This window comes from Vicugna pacos, unplaced genomic scaffold (genome assembly GCF_048564905.1).
Source record: "Vicugna pacos unplaced genomic scaffold, VicPac4 scaffold_19, whole genome shotgun sequence".
In the NCBI taxonomy this organism is placed as follows: domain Eukaryota; kingdom Metazoa; phylum Chordata; class Mammalia; order Artiodactyla; family Camelidae; genus Vicugna; species Vicugna pacos.
Window position 1 is genome coordinate 30,765,730 of NW_027328740.1, and position 15,875 is coordinate 30,781,604.

The 15,875-nt window shown below is 45.1% G+C and overlaps 3 long non-coding RNA genes across 3 annotated transcripts; all 3 read right to left on the minus strand.

Moving 5' to 3' along the window:
- Nucleotides 1-214: 214 nt before the first annotated feature.
- Nucleotides 215-5,199, minus strand: LOC140693089 (uncharacterized). Its single transcript, XR_012068745.1, has 3 exons — nucleotides 5,028-5,199; nucleotides 1,755-1,827; nucleotides 215-381 (listed from the first exon to the last, which is right to left on the minus strand). It is a non-coding gene; the product is annotated as an uncharacterized lncRNA (long non-coding RNA).
- A 270-nt stretch (nucleotides 5,200-5,469) lies between these two features.
- LOC140693077 (uncharacterized) lies at nucleotides 5,470-10,491 on the minus strand. Its single transcript, XR_012068732.1, has 3 exons — nucleotides 10,320-10,491; nucleotides 7,047-7,119; nucleotides 5,470-5,673 (listed from the first exon to the last, which is right to left on the minus strand). It is a non-coding gene; the product is annotated as an uncharacterized lncRNA (long non-coding RNA).
- Nucleotides 10,492-10,710: 219 nt separating this feature from the next.
- LOC140693101 (uncharacterized) lies at nucleotides 10,711-15,712 on the minus strand. Its single transcript, XR_012068757.1, has 3 exons — nucleotides 15,612-15,712; nucleotides 12,339-12,411; nucleotides 10,711-10,965 (listed from the first exon to the last, which is right to left on the minus strand). It is a non-coding gene; the product is annotated as an uncharacterized lncRNA (long non-coding RNA).
- Between the last annotated feature and the right edge of the window lie 163 nt (nucleotides 15,713-15,875).

Genomic DNA, 15,875 nt, shown 5'->3' on the forward strand with positions numbered 1-15,875 from the left:
CTGAGGTCACAGGTCAGTTTCCAGAACCTGAAAGGGCAGACAGTGGAAGATCTGCCTGTCATCAGCTTACTGGTGAGGCTCCGAGGTACTTTCAGACTTGCCCAGTCCTGGTGAAGTCAACTTTAGGGGAGACACGAAGAGAAGCTGGCCGAAAAGCTGGCTGAACGGATTGAGGAGAGATGCGAACACATGGATGAGAGATGTTCTGCTACAATGGAGAATACTGGCGTGGAGACAGCTGTAGAGGATACCAGGCTCCAAAGACATTCATGAGACATATGGAACCTCGCTGATACTGGCAGAAACATACGGAGTGCCAACGTGGACTTGAGGAAGTTCCTCAATTCTCTTCTCCAAGAATGGGTCCAAGGTCCCTGACGTCTGCAAGAGAAGAGATGGCAGAGATGATCAAAACGCTCCTGTTCTTGGAAGAGGTCATGGGAATCCACACTTCCCAAGGGGCCTTCCCAAGCCATTCAGACCAGAATTCACCAAGCCCAGGTAAGCCTTTTCCCAGGTTTGGGCCTAGCTAGCAAGCACTTGCCTTCCCTCCCCTCCACACAGGCATCCATTTTGAAGGATCAGTAGCTGAGCTGCAATGAAGCCATTACGAGTAAAACAAGCCCCTCCTAGAATCAGAGTTCCTCCAGCTTCACACTCTGTGAACAACAGTGAACTCCTTAAAGGTCCAATAAACTTGGCTGAAATAGATAGGAATTGAATACTTAGCTCACACCTAGAAACGATGGCCTTCCGCTAGATTCAGCAAATGTTGTGTTTATGTCTTCCCTGGGGTGAAGGGAGTGTGGTAAGAGAGGGGAATCTGACTGAACTTGAATCTGTATTAGGCCTCAATTTTTCAAGACAGTATAGGTAAATAGTACAAGTCAGAAAGAGAACTGTACTGTAAAAGTCGCCAATGATATAAAAGACACAGCTTATGTGGATCGTCTTTCACTTGAGTCAAGCCCCCGTGGGCACTATATCATGCGGGTGCAGACTTGGTTGCGTTAAATGGCTTTACCCAACATGATCGGATGATTAAGCGTTCTCATCACTGATAGAAGAACACCTGGTTCTCCATAGACTAGCATAACTGCAGCAGGGTTCTCCTAGCTAGAATGCCTCTAGGTGCTTTTGGATTCAAACCTAAATGTATATATTTGGTTTCTTTCCTCTTGTATTTTCCTAGAGAGGGATGTTACCCCTTGAAATGCCAATATTGGCCAGTAGGTGTCATTGGGAGTAAAGGGCACCAATGCACAAGTGTATTCAAGTTTGGGGGTTATTTCAAGTTTCCAATAGTTATTTCATGGTTCCTGTTGGTTTCGGAGGCTTCAACCGTAAAGAGCCGACATGAACCCTTTAACAGTTTGGACTGCCAGTTTGCATTCTATCTGTCTAGGTTTTCCGTCGAGCTGACAAAATGTTACCAAAATTGACAAGTCTGGCTTCTAGGTCGATTGAGTGTGTTTCAAAAAATAACTTCATTTCCGTATAATTCCCAAAACATGTAAATGAATTCTTTTAAACTTCTTAAAGACTGCAAATGAGATATCAACACAATGTCAAAACAGGTGTATTCGGACCATCCCTCCCACCACGGCTGTATAGAAACAAAGAGCTAAGCAAATATCACATTTCTGTGAAATGTATCTGGATAGTGTTGATTCATCGATGCCCAGTTGGCAGAGAAGAAGTGCAACCTGCACTCACTCGCTCCCATGAACAGAGCAATGGAAACATCCACTCACCCAGCCCTTGGCACAGGACACTTGCCGAAGAGAGGTCTGTTACTTCCAAAGACAGGATGAGGCCTCAGGACACCTGGAAGCAGGAGAAGGCAAAGCAGGAAATGGAATCCAGTGAGGGTCTGACCCCTGGTGATGGAGCAACAATTGTGAACCTCTGTTTAACTTGGACGCACACTCTCAAGCGGACAGGAGACATGGGATAGAAGGTGATGTGCTGAGATTTACAAGAGTGCACAGCAGATGCTTGGCTGACAGAACTCAAAGAAACCAGCGCAAAATATCCCCACAGTTGATTCGGAGTCCAAGATCCCAGCTGCCACATTTGAGGTAGCAGAGGCAACGTTCTGTGAGGGATAGGGCTACGAATGATGGCACACGCTGAGTCTCAGGGATCTGGAGTGCATTGTGGGATGTGGTGGGTCGAATCAAGAGAGCAAACCAAAATGTGTACCAATGATAAAGCATCAAAACTGGTCACGTGGTTGAGATTACCAATATGTCCCATGGCCACACCCAGTGCATCTGCAGGACCAGGGACCAATTGGGCATTTTGCCAATAGAGCACGTGTGGGGCTGAATCAGAGATATCGTTCATCTGGTCTGAGGGATCCAGGGGGCCTTGGTTTTGAAATCAGAATGAAAAGCCTTAGGATCTGCTACATTCATAACCTGGGCTGGGATTATGGTTTGGTTTGAGGCACAGGATGCGCAACAGCTGTGTGGTTGCCTTCGTGCACCCGTGCCACAAGGATGAGAGGACAAGGAAGAGTGGTCCAAGTCCACAGCGTTAGAAGAGGAAGCATTACCTACAGCATTATCTCCCTAAAGTGGATGCTACATTTTGGATGGCACCAGCACGGTACGGCACCGAGGACACCAAGGTAGGTCTGCGGGATCATTCCAGCAGGCCCTGATATGTGACATCCATTGATATGCTTCCACTGGTGTTTCTGTAGACAGAGAAGCTCTGAGAAGAACTGCTTTCATTGGCACATTCCCGTGGAACTACAAAGCACAAGCGCACTCTCAGTTTGCTGTTTTGGAAACACTCCAAAATGACATAGAGCAGAATGCAGAGCTGAGAACCTTTAAAAGCTTCATTTCCACAAGAGGAAGTGTCCTGCGCACTTTCAGAATTGTGAGATAAGCATTATCAAAATGAAGTTATGCAAATCGAAATAGTATTGGTTTTTCATCAAAACTAATGCAACAACAGCAATTGGAGATATACCAGACAACACACACAGGAACACGATATGGCATCAATGTCTAGGAGAAATTGTCCGCACAGAAATCCCATGGAATTGCGTAGAGCCAAAAGTCTAAAATTTTCACTTAACAAAGCCCTAGAAGTCCACATTACATACCTGATATTACCTGAGCAGTAGAGGTGAAGAAGTACAGTAAAAGAAACAGGAAGTACCATTTTCAGTTCCAAAGATATTGAAGGCCCAAAAGATAAGCTTTCAAACAACTAGACTGCAAAACGCTATCCAGACCATGTGTTGAAAATGGAGGTCAGGAAATCACTGAAAAACAACAGTGTCTCAGAATCACATAAGGCAGAATACCGGAAAAGGGGAAGAGAAAGTCTAAAGACGAGCCAAAAAATATCAGGAAACTCAATGGATGTGATAATATCAGGGCTAAAATTTAGTCGTAAGCAGACTAGATAATGCAGAGGGACGCGTGAATGACTGTGAAGACATGGGATCAGAAAAACCTCGGTCAGAAGCAGACATAGGAAAGCAAGTGCAAAGCAATGTAAACATTGCTGTTGAACCCTGGGTTAAGACAGGGCATGAAAGACTAGAATTCATAAGGGTCCCAGATGGAAAAGCAAGAGATAAGGAAACAAAAAATGTCTGAAAATTTATCTGTAGAAAAATCAGACTGAAACTTGCTGAAAGCCAAGAAAGAATCATGTATGCGAATTCAGGAATTACACAGCATCCAAAGGAGGTGGAATCCCAATAGACCTACCAGCAGCTGTATGATTCAAATCAACAAAGCTCACGAATATCACAGTGATTTAAAATGCACCTGGAGGAAACAACATAGTCACAAGGGAACCTCAAGAGGGGATTCAGCTGATATCTCGGCAGCAATATTGCAGGAGAGGGAGGAGTGCCAGGACACAGACCATATCCTGAATGGCCAAATGCTGCCACCTAGGGGAGCCTATGCCACATGACCGCCAGTCCTAATAACGGCAGAGCTAGAAAATTCCACAAACCGGCAAATCTTAAAAGAATTCAGCAGTTCAAAACTTATCCTACAAGAATGGTTGAGAAATCTACCCTGAATAGAAAAGCAGCAAGATGAAATGGAAAGAAGAAACCATTATTGGAAATGCAAGAAGAGCATGAGTGGCAAAGAAGAAACAAGAAGAAGGCAAGGAGGACATCAAAACCCTAAAGATGGGAGAGGGAAGCAGGAAATCATAGGTGATTGGAAGCACTCTCTTAAGTGAATCAGCTTATTTGACTCTCTGTTTCAAGCTTAAGGAGAGATGCATGGCCTGTCGTGTTTGCAATACAAGCGAGAAGCAGACCAACAAAGAATCAAACCAACAAACAAACACCAAAATGGTACGGTTGGCTGATATTTACCAAGGGAACCATGATTATTCAAAAGAAAATACTTAAGGTGATGTCAAGGATCATTCAGCATGCATCGACCCATTATCGCGGCTTGCATGTACTCAGCACACTTGTATTCGGAGGCGTGCATTCATATTCGTAAATTTTGATTCATAAGAACATATCGTGACCTAACCCTAATGCCGATTTGGAATCAAATGGATTCCTAGTCCGTGATGTAGACTTGTATGTCTTCCAACAGGATGAAGGAATGCCATATTCTAGGCTACGTAGAGAAGAATTGTAAGAAGCCTATAACAAAGGCAAGTAGCTCTGCCAAAGTGTACTAAGAGCAAAAGAGACTGACAGCAAAGTGCACATTGGGGTTGGTTTCATTTCTTGGAATTTCAGCCCCCATGAAACCAATGGATCCATGTCCTGAGAGTGCGGGTGTTTCAGCAGAAATCAGGCGACGCATATGTATTCCGGGTGTACGGATATTATAGGAACATAAGTCTCCTTTAGTGGGTCTCTGTGTACTGTGAACTGTTAGAAAGTTTAAAGACGTGTGAAACCATCAACTGAAAAGGGACACACTTCCCTCCATTGGTACTGTGCATAGAGATCTGAACAAAAGGAAAGAGGGAAGAAGAAAGGCCCATGGGACGCTAGTGGGTAGAATCACATTTACCTTAGGAACTTCTCGTCGGATGCAGCCCCTCCCCCAACACTGACAAGATGCAGCAGCCATTGGGGATGGCAGTTAGCGGTTGGATTCCAGGTGGAATGTTGGTGTGTACCGCGAGGCTTGTTGTGGCTGTTGGATCCTAGGTAACCGGGCAGAGTTCTGTGGGTGGATCAGTGTGATGGAGGGGCTGCCGCCCTCTGTGGAGCTTGGCTTAGGTGTTTGGTCCGGGAAGCTGTGTAAGTTCGAGATACTGCTGCTGCCCAAAGACCTGAGGTCACAGGTCAGTTTCCAGAACCTGAAAGGGCAGACAGTGGAAGATCTGCCTGTCATCAGCTTACTGGTGAGGCTCCGAGGTACTTTCAGACTTGCCCAGTCCTGGTGAAGTCAACTTTAGGGGAGACACGAAGAGAAGCTGGCCGAAAAGCTGGCTGAACGGATTGAGGAGAGATGCGAACACATGGATGAGAGATGTTCTGCTACAATGGAGAATACTGGCGTGGAGACAGCTGTAGAGGATACCAGGCTCAAAAGACATTCATGAGACATATGGAACCTCGCTGATACTGGCAGAAACATACGGAGTGCCAACGTGGACTTGAGGAAGTTCCTCAATTCTCTTCTCCAAGAATGGGTCCAAGGTCCCTGACGTCTGCAAGAGAAGAGATGGCAGAGATGATCAAAACGCTCCTGTTCTTGGAAGAGGTCATGGGAATCCACACTTCCCAAGGGGCCTTCCCAAGCCATTCAGACCAGAATTCACCAAGCCCAGGTAAGCCTTTTCCCAGGTTTGGGCCTAGCTAGCAAGCATTTGCCTTCCCTCCCCTCCACACAGGCATCCATTTTGAAGGATCAGTAGCTGAGCTGCAATGAAGCCATTACGAGTAAAACAAGCCCCTCCTAGAATCAGAGTTCCTCCAGCTTCACACTCTGTGAACAACAGTGAACTCCTTAAAGGTCCAATAAACTTGGCTGAAATAGATAGGAATTGAATACTTAGCTCACACCTAGAAACGATGGCCTTCCGCTAGATTCAGCAAATGTTGTGCTTATGTCTTCCCTGGGGTGAAGGGAGTGTGGTAAGAGAGGGGAATCTGACTGAACTTGAATCTGTATTAGGCCTCAATTTTTCAAGACAGTATAGGTAAATAGTACAAGTCAGAAAGAGAACTGTACTGTAAAAGTCGCCAATGATATAAAAGACACAGCTTATGTGGATCGTCTTTCACTTGAGTCAAGCCCCCGTGGGCACTATATCATGCGGGTGCAGACTTGGTTGCGTTAAATGGCTTTACCCAACATGATCGGATGATTAAGCGTTCTCATCACTGATAGAAGAACACCTGGTTCTCCATAGACTAGCATAACTGCAGCAGGGTTCTCCTAGCTAGAATGCCTCTAGGTGCTTTTGGATTCAAACCTAAATGTATATATTTGGTTTCTTTCCTCTTGTATTTTCCTAGAGAGGGATGTTACCCCTTGAAATGCCAATATTGGCCAGTAGGTGTCATTGGGAGTAAAGGGCACCAATGCACAAGTGTATCCAAGTTTGGGGGTTATTTCAAGTTTCCAATAGTTATTTCATGGTTCCTGTTGGTTTCGGAGGCTTCAACCGTAAAGAGCCGACATGAACCCTTTAACAGTTTGGACTGCCAGTTTGCATTCTATCTGTCTAGGTTTTCCGTCGAGCTGACAAAATGTTACCAAAATTGACAAGTCTGGCTTCTAGGTCGATTGAGTGTGTTTCAAAAAATAACTTCATTTTCGTATAACTCCCAAAACATGTAAATGAATTCTTTTAAACTTCTTAAAGACTGCAAATGAGATATCAACACAATGTCAAAACAGGTGTATTCGGACCATCCCTCCCACCACGGCTGTATAGAAACAAAGAGCTAAGCAAATATCACATTTCTGTGAAATGTATCTGGATAGTGTTGATTCATCGATGCCCAGTTGGCAGAGAAGAAGTGCAACCTGCACTCACTCGCTCCCATGAACAGAGCAATGGAAACATCCACTCACCCAGCCCTTGGCACAGGACACTTGCCGAAGAGAGGTCTGTTACTTCCAAAGACAGGATGAGGCCTCAGGACACCTGGAAGCAGGAGAAGGCAAAGCAGGAAATGGAATCCAGTGAGGGTCTGACCCCTGGTGATGGAGCAACAAGGGTGAACCTCTGTTTAACTTGGACGCACACTCTCAAGCGGACAGGAGACATGGGATAGAAGGTGATGTGCTGAGATTTACAAGAGTGCACAGCAGATGCTTGGCTGACAGAACTCAAAGAAACCAGCGCAAAATATCCCCACAGTTGATTCGGAGTCCAAGATCCCAGCTGCCACATTTGAGGTAGCAGAGGCAACGTTCTGTGAGGGATAGGGCTACGAATGATGGCACACGCTGAGTCTCAGGGATCTGGAGTGCATTGTGGGATGTGGTGGGTCGAATCAAGAGAGCAAACCAAAATGTGTACCAATGATAAAGCATCAAAACTGGTCACGTGGTTGAGATTACCAATATGTCCCATGGCCACACCCAGTGCATCTGCAGGACCAGGGACCAATTGGGCATTTTGCCAATAGAGCACGTGTGGGGCTGAATCAGAGATATCGTTCATCTGGTCTGAGGGATCCAGGGGGCCTTGGTTTTGAAATCAGAATGAAAAGCCTTAGGATCTGCTACATTCATAACCTGGGCTGGGATTATGGTTTGGTTTGAGGCACAGGATGCGCAACAGCTGTGTGGTTGCCTTCGTGCACCCGTGCCACAAGGATGAGAGGACAAGGAAGAGTGGTCCAAGTCCACAGCGTTAGAAGAGGAAGCATTACCTACAGCATTATCTCCCTAAAGTGGATGCTACATTTTGGATGGCACCAGCACGGTACGGCACCGAGGACACCAAGGTAGGTCTGCGGGATCATTCCAGCAGGCCCTGATATGTGACATCCATTGATATGCTTCCACTGGTGTTTCTGTAGACAGAGAAGCTCTGAGAAGAACTGCTTTCATTGGCACATTCCCGTGGAACTACAAAGCACAAGCGCACTCTCAGTTTGCTGTTTTGGAAACACTCCAAAATGACATAGAGCAGAATGCAGAGCTGAGAACCTTTAAAAGCTTCATTTCCACAAGAGGAAGTGTCCTGCGCACTTTCAGAATTGTGAGATAAGCATTATCAAAATGAAGTTATGCAAATCGAAATAGTATTGGTTTTTCATCAAAACTAATGCAACAACAGCAATTGGAGATATACCAGACAACACACACAGGAACACGATATGGCATCAATGTCTAGGAGAAATTGTCCGCACAGAAATCCCATGGAATTGCGTAGAGCCAAAAGTCTAAAATTTTCACTTAACAAAGCCCTAGAAGTCCACATTACATACCTGATATTACCTGAGCAGTAGAGGTGAAGAAGTACAGTAAAAGAAACAGGAAGTACCATTTTCAGTTCCAAAGATATTGAAGGCCCAAAAGATAAGCTTTCAAACAACTAGACTGCAAAACGCTATCCAGACCATGTGTTGAAAATGGAGGTCAGGAAATCACTGAAAAACAACAGTGTCTCAGAATCACATAAGGCAGAATACCGGAAAAGGGGAAGAGAAAGTCTAAAGACGAGCCAAAAAATATCAGGAAACTCAATGGATGTGATAATATCAGGGCTAAAATTTAGTCATAAGCAGACTAGATAATGCAGAGGGACGCGTGAATGACTGTGAAGACATGGGATCAGAAAAACCTCGGTCAGAAGCAGACATAGGAAAGCAAGTGCAAAGCAATGTAAACATTGCTGTTGAACCCTGGGTTAAGACAGGGCATGAAAGACTAGAATTCATAAGGGTCCCAGATGGAAAAGCAAGAGATAAGGAAACAAAAAATGTCTGAAAATTTATCTGTAGAAAAATCAGACTGAAACTTGCTGAAAGCCAAGAAAGAATCATGTATGCGAATTCAGGAATTACACAGCATCCAAAGGAGGTGGAATCCCAATAGACCTACCAGCAGCTGTATGATTCAAATCAACAAAGCTCACGAATATCACAGTGATTTAAAATGCACCTGGAGGAAACAACATAGTCACAAGGGAACCTCAAGAGGGGATTCAGCTGATATCTCGGCAGCAATATTGCAGGAGAGGGAGGAGTGCCAGGACACAGACCATATCCTGAATGGCCAAATGCTGCCACCTAGGGGAGCCTATGCCACATGACCGCCAGTCCTAATAACGGCAGAGCTAGAAAATTCCACAAACCGGCAAATCTTAAAAGAATTCAGCAGTTCAAAACTTATCCTACAAGAATGGTTGAGAAATCTACCCTGAATAGAAAAGCAGCAAGATGAAATGGAAAGAAGAAACCATTATTGGAAATGCAAGAAGAGCATGAGTGGCAAAGAAGAAACAAGAAGAAGGCAAGGAGGACATCAAAACCCTAAAGATGGGAGAGGGAAGCAGGAAATCATAGGTGATTGGAAGCACTCTCTTAAGTGAATCAGCTTATTTGACTCTCTGTTTCAAGCTTAAGGAGAGATGCATGGCCTGTCGTGTTTGCAATACAAGCGAGAAGCAGACCAACAAAGAATCAAACCAACAAGCAAACACCAAAATGGTACGGTTGGCTGATATTTACCAAGGGAACCATGATTATTCAAAAGAAAATACTTAAGGTGATGTCAAGGATCATTCAGCATGCATCGACCCATTATCGCGGCTTGCATGTACTCAGCACACTTGTATTCGGAGGCGTGCATTCATATTCGTAAATTTTGATTCATAAGAACATATCGTGACCTAACCCTAATGCCGATTTGGAATCAAATGGATTCCTAGTCCGTGATGTAGACTTGTATGTCTTCCAACAGGATGAAGGAATGCCATATTCTAGGCTACGTAGAGAAGAATTGTAAGAAGCCTATAACAAAGGCAAGTAGCTCTGCCAAAGTGTACTAAGAGCAAAAGAGACTGACAGCAAAGTGCACATTGGGGTTGGTTTCATTTCTTGGAATTTCAGCCCCCATGAAACCAATGGATCCATGTCCTGAGAGTGCGGGTGTTTCAGCAGAAATCAGGCGACGCATATGTATTCCGGGTGTACGGATATTATAGGAACATAAGTCTCCTTTAGTGGGTCTCTGTGTACTGTGAACTGTTAGAAAGTTTAAAGACGTGTGAAACCATCAACTGAAAAGGGACACACTTCCCTCCATTGGTACTGTGCATAGAGATCTGAACAAAAGGAAAGAGGGAAGAAGAAAGGCCCATGGGACGCTAGTGGGTAGAATCACATTTACCTTAGGAACTTCTCGTCGGATGCAGCCCCTCCCCCAACACTGACAAGATGCAGCAGCCATTGGGGATGGCAGTTAGCGGTTGGATTCCAGGTGGAATGTTGGTGTGTACCGCGAGGCTTGTTGTGGCTGTTGGATCCTAGGTAACCGGGCAGAGTTCTGTGGGTGGATCAGTGTGATGGAGGGGCTGCCGCCCTCTGTGGAGCTTGGCTTAGGTGTTTGGTCCGGGAAGCTGTGTAAGTTCGAGATACTGCTGCTGCCCAAAGACCTGAGGTCACAGGTCAGTTTCCAGAACCTGAAAGGGCAGACAGTGGAAGATCTGCCTGTCATCAGCTTACTGGTGAGGCTCCGAGGTACTTTCAGACTTGCCCAGTCCTGGTGAAGTCAACTTTAGGGGAGACACGAAGAGAAGCTGGCCGAAAAGCTGGCTGAACGGATTGAGGAGAGATGCGAACACATGGATGAGAGATGTTCTGCTACAATGGAGAATACTGGCGTGGAGACAGCTGTAGAGGATACCAGGCTCCAAAGACATTCATGAGACATATGGAACCTCGCTGATACTGGCAGAAACATACGGAGTGCCAACGTGGACTTGAGGAAGTTCCTCAATTCTCTTCTCCAAGAACGGGTCCAAGGTCCCTGACGTCTGCAAGAGAAGAGATGGCAGAGATGATCAAAACGCTCCTGTTCTTGGAAGAGGTCATGGGAATCCACACTTCCCAAGGGGCCTTCCCAAGCCATTCAGACCAGAATTCACCAAGCCCAGGTAAGCCTTTTCCCAGGTTTGGGCCTAGCTAGCAAGCACTTGCCTTCCCTCCCCTCCACACAGGCATCCATTTTGAAGGATCAGTAGCTGAGCTGCAATGAAGCCATTACGAGTAAAACAAGCCCCTCCTAGAATCAGAGTTCCTCCAGCTTCACACTCTGTGAACAACAGTGAACTCCTTAAAGGTCCAATAAACTTGGCTGAAATAGATAGGAATTGAATACTTAGCTCACACCTAGAAACGATGGCCTTCCGCTAGATTCAGCAAATGTTGTGCTTATGTCTTCCCTGGGGTGAAGGGAGTGTGGTAAGAGAGGGGAATCTGACTGAACTTGAATCTGTATTAGGCCTCAATTTTTCAAGACAGTATAGGTAAATAGTACAAGTCAGAAAGAGAACTGTACTGTAAAAGTCGCCAATGATATAAAAGACACAGCTTATGTGGATCGTCTTTCACTTGAGTCAAGCCCCCGTGGGCACTATATCATGCGGGTGCAGACTTGGTTGCGTTAAATGGCTTTACCCAACATGATCGGATGATTAAGCGTTCTCATCACTGATAGAAGAACACCTGGTTCTCCATAGACTAGCATAATTGCAGCAGGGTTCTCCTAGCTAGAATGCCTCTAGGTGCTTTTGGATTCAAACCTAAATGTATATATTTGGTTTCTTTCCTCTTGTATTTTCCTAGAGAGGGATGTTACCCCTTGAAATGCCAATATTGGCCAGTAGGTGTCATTGGGAGTAAAGGGCACCAATGCACAAGTGTATCCAAGTTTGGGGGTTATTTCAAGTTTCCAATAGTTATTTCATGGTTCCTGTTGGTTTCGGAGGCTTCAACCGTAAAGAGCCGACATGAACCCTTTAACAGTTTGGACTGCCAATTTGCATTCTATCTGTCTAGGTTTTCCGTCGAGCTGACAAAATGTTACCAAAATTGACAAGTCTGGCTTCTAGGTCGATTGAGTGTGTTTCAAAAAATAACTTCATTTCCGTATAACTCCCAAAACATGTAAATGAATTCTTTTAAACTTCTTAAAGACTGCAAATGAGATATCAACACAATGTCAAAACAGGTGTATTCGGACCATCCCTCCCACCACGGCTGTATAGAAACAAAGAGCTAAGCAAATATCACATTTCTGTGAAATGTATCTGGATAGTGTTGATTCATCGATGCCCAGTTGGCAGAGAAGAAGTGCAACCTGCACTCACTCGCTCCCATGAACAGAGCAATGGAAACATCCACTCACCCAGCCCTTGGCACAGGACACTTGCCAAAGAGAGGTCTGTTACTTCCAAAGACAGGATGAGGCCTCAGGACACCTGGAAGCAGGAGAAGGCAAAGCAGGAAATGGAATCCAGTGAGGGTCTGACCCCTGGTGATGGAGCAACAAGGGTGAAACTCTGTTTAACTTGGACGCACACTCTCAAGCGGACAGGAGACATGGGATAGAAGGTGATGTGCTGAGATTTACAAGAGTGCACAGCAGATGCTTGGCTGACAGAACTCAAAGAAACCAGCGCAAAATATCCCCACAGTTGATTCGGAGTCCAAGATCCCAGCTGCCACATTTGAGGTAGCAGAGGCAACGTTCTGTGAGGGATAGGGCTACGAATGATGGCACACGCTGAGTCTCAGGGATCTGGAGTGCATTGTGGGATGTGGTGGGTCGAATCAAGAGAGCAAACCAAAATGTGTACCAATGATAAAGCATCAAAACTGGTCACGTGGTTGAGATTACCAATATGTCCCATGGCCACACCCAGTGCATCTGCAGGACCAGGGACCAATTGGGCATTTTGCCAATAGAGCACGTGTGGGGCTGAATCAGAGATATCGTTCATCTGGTCTGAGGGATCCAGGGGGCCTTGGTTTTGAAATCAGAATGAAAAGCCTTAGGATCTGCTACATTCATAACCTGGGCTGGGATTATGGTTTGGTTTGAGGCACAGGATGCGCAACAGCTGTGTGGTTGCCTTCGTGCACCCGTGCCACAAGGATGAGAGGACAAGGAAGAGTGGTCCAAGTCCACAGCGTTAGAAGAGGAAGCATTACCTACAGCATTATCTCCCTAAAGCGGATGCTACATTTTGGATGGCACCAGCACGGTACGGCACCGAGGACACCAAGGTAGGTCTGCGGGATCATTCCAGCAGGCCCTGATATGTGACATCCATAGATATGCTTCCACTGGTGTTTCTGTAGACAGAGAAGCTCTGAGAAGAACTGCTTTCATTGGGACATTCCCGTGGAACTACAAAGCACAAGCGCACTCTCAGTTTGCTGTTTTGGAAACACTCCAAAATGACATAGAGCAGAATGCAGAGCTGAGAACCTTTAGAAGCTTCATTTCCACAAGAGGAAGTGTCCTGCGCACTTTCAGAATTGTGAGATAAGCATTATCAAAATGAAGTTATGCAAATCGAAATAGTATTGGTTTTTCATCAAAACTAATGCAACAACAGCAATTGGAGATATACCAGACAACACACACAGGAACACGATATGGCATCAATGTCTAGGAGAAATTGTCCGCACAGAAATCCCATGGAATTGCGTAGAGCCAAAAGTCTAAAATTTTCACTTAACAAAGCCCTAGAAGTCCACATTACATACCTGATATTACCTGAGCAGTAGAGGTGAAGAAGTACAGTAAAAGAAACAGGAAGTACCATTTTCAGTTCCAAAGATATTGAAGGCCCAAAAGATAAGCTTTCAAACAACTAGACTGCAAAACGCTATCCAGACCATGTGTTGAAAATGGAGGTCAGGAAATCACTGAAAAACAACAGTGTCTCAGAATCACATAAGGCAGAATACCGGAAAAGGGGAAGAGAAAGTCTAAAGACGAGCCAAAAAATATCAGGAAACTCAATGGATGTGATAATATCAGGGCTAAAATTTAGTCGTAAGCAGACTAGATAATGCAGAGGGACGCGTGAATGACTGTGAAGACATGGGATCAGAAAAACCTCGGTCAGAAGCAGACATAGGAAAGCAAGTGCAAAGCAATGTAAACATTGCTGTTGAACCCTGGGTTAAGACAGGGCATGAAAGACTAGAATTCATAAGGGTCCCAGATGGAAAAGCAAGAGATAAGGAAACAAAAAATGTCTGAAAATTTATCTGTAGAAAAATCAGACTGAAACTTCCTGAAAGCCAAGAAAGAATCATGTATGCGAATTCAGGAATTACACAGCATCCAAAGGAGGTGGAATCCCAATAGACCTACCAGCAGCTGTATGATTCAAATCAACAAAGCTCACGAATATCACAGTGATTTAAAATGCACCTGGAGGAAACAACATAGTCACAAGGGAACCTCAAGAGGGGATTCAGCTGATATCTCGGCAGCAATATTGCAGGAGAGGGAGGAGTGCCAGGACACAGACCATATCCTGAATGGCCAAATGCTGCCACCTAGGGGAGCCTATGCCACATGACCGCCAGTCCTAATAACGGCAGAGCTAGAAAATTCCACAAACCGGCCAATCTTAAAAGAATTCAGCAGTTCAAAACTTATCCTACAAGAATGGTTGAGAAATCTACCCTGAATAGAAAAGCAGCAAGATGAAATGGAAAGAAGAAACCATTATTGGAAATGCAAGAAGAGCATGAGTGGCAAAGAAGAAACAAGAAGAAGGCAAGGAGGACATCAAAACCCTAAAGATGGGAGAGGGAAGCAGGAAATCATAGGTGATTGGAAGCACTCTCTTAAGTGAATCAGCTTATTTGACTCTCTGTTTCAAGCTTAAGGAGAGATGCATGGCCTGTCGTGTTTGCAATACAAGCGAGAAGCAGACCAACAAAGAATCAAACCAACAAGCAAACACCAAAATGGTACGGTTGGCTGATATTTACCAAGGGAACCATGATTATTCAAAAGAAAATACTTAAGGTGATGTCAAGGATCATTCAGCATGCATCGACCCATTATCGCGGCTTGCATGTACTCAGCACACTTGTATTCGGAGGCGTGCATTCATATTCGTAAATTTTGATTCATAAGAACATATCGTGACCTAACCCTAATGCCGATTTGGAATCAAATGGATTCCTAGTCCGTGATGTAGACTTGTATGTCTTCCAACAGGATGAAGGAATGCCATATTCTAGGCTACGTAGAGAAGAATTGTAAGAAGCCTATAACAAAGGCAAGTAGCTCTGCCAAAGTGTACTAAGAGCAAAAGAGACTGACAGCAAAGTGCACATTGGGGTTGGTTTCATTTCTTGGAATTTCAGCCCCCATGAAACCAATGGATCCATGTCCTGAGAGTGCGGGTGTTTCAGCAGAAATCAGGCGACGCATATGTATTCCGGGTGTACGGATATTATAGGAACATAAGTCTCCTTTAGTGGGTCTCTGTGTACTGTGAACTGTTAGAAAGTTTAAAGACGTGTGAAACCATCAACTGAAAAGGGACACACTTCCCTCCATTGGTACTGTGCATAGAGATCTGAACAAAAGGAAAGAGGGAAGAAGAAAGGCCCATGGGACGCTAGTGGGTAGAATCACATTTACCTTAGGAACTTCTCGTCGGATGCAGCCCCTCCCCCAACACTGACAAGATGCAGCAGCCATTGGGGATGGCAGTTAGCGGTTGGATTCCAGGTGGAATGTTGGTGTGTACCGCGAGGCTTGTTGTGGCTGTTGGATCCTAGGTAACCGGGCAGAGTTCTGTGGGTGGATCAGTGTGATGGAGGGGCTGCCGCCCTCTGTGGAGCTTGGCTTAGGTGTTTGGTCCGGGAAGCTGTGTAAGTTCGAGATACTGCTGCTGCCCAAAGA